The sequence below is a fragment of the Astatotilapia calliptera genome, chromosome 4 (genome assembly GCF_964374335.1).
Source record: "Astatotilapia calliptera chromosome 4, fAstCal68.1, whole genome shotgun sequence".
NCBI classification, from domain to species: Eukaryota; Metazoa; Chordata; class Actinopteri; order Cichliformes; family Cichlidae; genus Astatotilapia; species Astatotilapia calliptera.
The window spans coordinates 4,186,859-4,189,140 of NC_137425.1; positions in this window are offsets into that span (position 1 = coordinate 4,186,859).

The window sequence follows — 2,282 nt, forward strand, 5'->3', positions numbered from 1 at the left end:
GTTAATGCTGAGCAGAACAAAGTTGGGTTTATGTTTCCTATAATAAACTGAGTTCTTCCAGAGGAGTTTGGAGAAGTTCTGGAATTTAAATGTCTCATTTTTATTTTTGGCCTTATTTATTTGAGCTCTGCGGTTTGGAGGGAAACTAAACTGTAATTAGAGCCACATTAATGAGGCAATTAACCCAATACCTCATAAAATGTGTACTGTCATGTTCCCAAAAGCTTTTCAACTTTTAAGTTGCTTTCTCACATGAAGTTTAGTGCTTTTACTTTTTTTCCATGTTTAACACAGCAGGAAGAAATCTGCTTCAAACTACCAGGAATACTCTGCATGGTTTAGGCCACAATCCGACATCTATGGTGCCAAAATCCCAATAAACTATCCCAGTAAGAAGCTGGGACAAACAGGGCGTTTGTGTAGGAAAATGTGTGAGGCTAATCTGCTGAATGGTCTCAATGAGTTAATGGTGTGTTGACCTAAAAAAATAAGACAACATGAACCATGTTTGGTATTTAACATTAAAGTAGCTGCGTTTCTCTTTTCTTTGTGCTAATTTCCTTCATATTTTCAAGGCTGGACTTAGTGTGGGTGCCTCAGACGCCTCCCCTTCTGCAGAGCTTTCTTCTGAAAAACTGATCCTATCGAAATGTGGGTCATGCATCAGTAAGTGGAATAGGTGTACGACGTCACCCTGACCTCTGTGTAGCCAGGCTACAGATGGCTCTGTATCATGTAAACAGCTTTTCATTTAAGTAAACAAAAGAAAATATTCTTTAGGTTTGGACTCATGAAGTTTTTTTTATTGTTTTATAGAAAGATCAATGAAGCAAATAACCTGTAGAATAATTGATAATAAAGAGGCTTCACTGTGGTTATGATTACCAATAACTTATTTTTCTGTTTCTCTGGATTGCAGCAAAACGTCCAAGCAGCGGTTCTCAAACGTTTTCTCTTGACATGCCTCACAAAGATTCACAACCTACATATTTTTATCAGTTAATACAAAATAAAAAAGTAGCTCTAAAAATTAATCAAGTTTTTTTAATTGGTTGTCCACAGCTTAACAAACAAGGGTTGTACCATCTTGTACAGCAAAAAGATAAAGAAAATAAGCTGTGGAGTAACTGATAAATATAACCTGCAGTGCTAGTTGTGATCCTCTGACTTCGTCTTAATTTAACTTCTTAACTTCCTGGTGAACCACTTTGGCTTAGTCTAAACCAGAAGAAGTTACCGATCTCTCCGTATATGCCCAACAGGTCAAAGATGCAACGTAACTATACCCTAAAAAAGATCCTCATGGTTAATCCCAACTCCAGCCACTTGGTTTTTGTGCCTAAACCTAACCTGCAATTTAACTTGAAGCTGACCCAGCAGTTTTTTTTCCTAACCCTGGCCACTTGTTTTATGTGTCTGACCCTAACTGCCTTTGGTTTGAGGATATCTGGTGCAGTTTCTCATTTTACCCTGATGTGGATCTCCTCCATGTCATCCGCTTCCTCTGGACCTACTTTCAAGGCTTCTTGTTTTCTTTAACGAAGCTCTAAACAGCTCAAATCACTTAAAGTCAGTGGACTGACACGGGAAGAGTCAACAAGATATTTGAATTTTACTAAACCTCACTCAGCACGGTATTTCAGAAAGCCTTTACCCCAGTAAAATTTTCCCATTCTTCTGGAGGATCCTGAGGCGTCATCAGGCCTGAAGAAATAGATCATCTCTTCAAGGAACTCTTAGTCTACTCCACAATCTTCTCCCAGTTGGGTTTACCTGGAAAACCTCCAAAGGATGGCCTCAAGGAGGCCTGATCGAATGTTTGCACCACCACAGCTACTTATGACATAAAGTAGTGGCTCTACTTTGAGCCCCTCACCACATGTTTCAGACTGAGCCAACCTAAGGAGGAAGTGCATTTCTTCTTCTGAGGGGTCACTACCCACAACTCGTAGACATAAATGAGGGTTGGAAAATGGCTGGTCAATCAAAAATGTCATCTTCAGAGTCGGTCTTCTCTTAACCATGATGCTTCCTACACATCATGCTGATCCACTTTCCTATAATCCGTAACATTAAAGCTTCCTCGCAATAACTCTCCCTGAATCGTATGTGTTTGACATAGTTTGAGAACCGCTGCTTTAAAGCACGAGTTAGTGTTTAACCTGGAAACATAATCTGCTCGGGGGAAAATCTGCCTGCAAGTTAAAGAAACCAAACACACCTTTACCTGCTTTTTTATGTGTGTGTTTGTGTGTGTGGAAAAATGAGTAACACGCTACAAG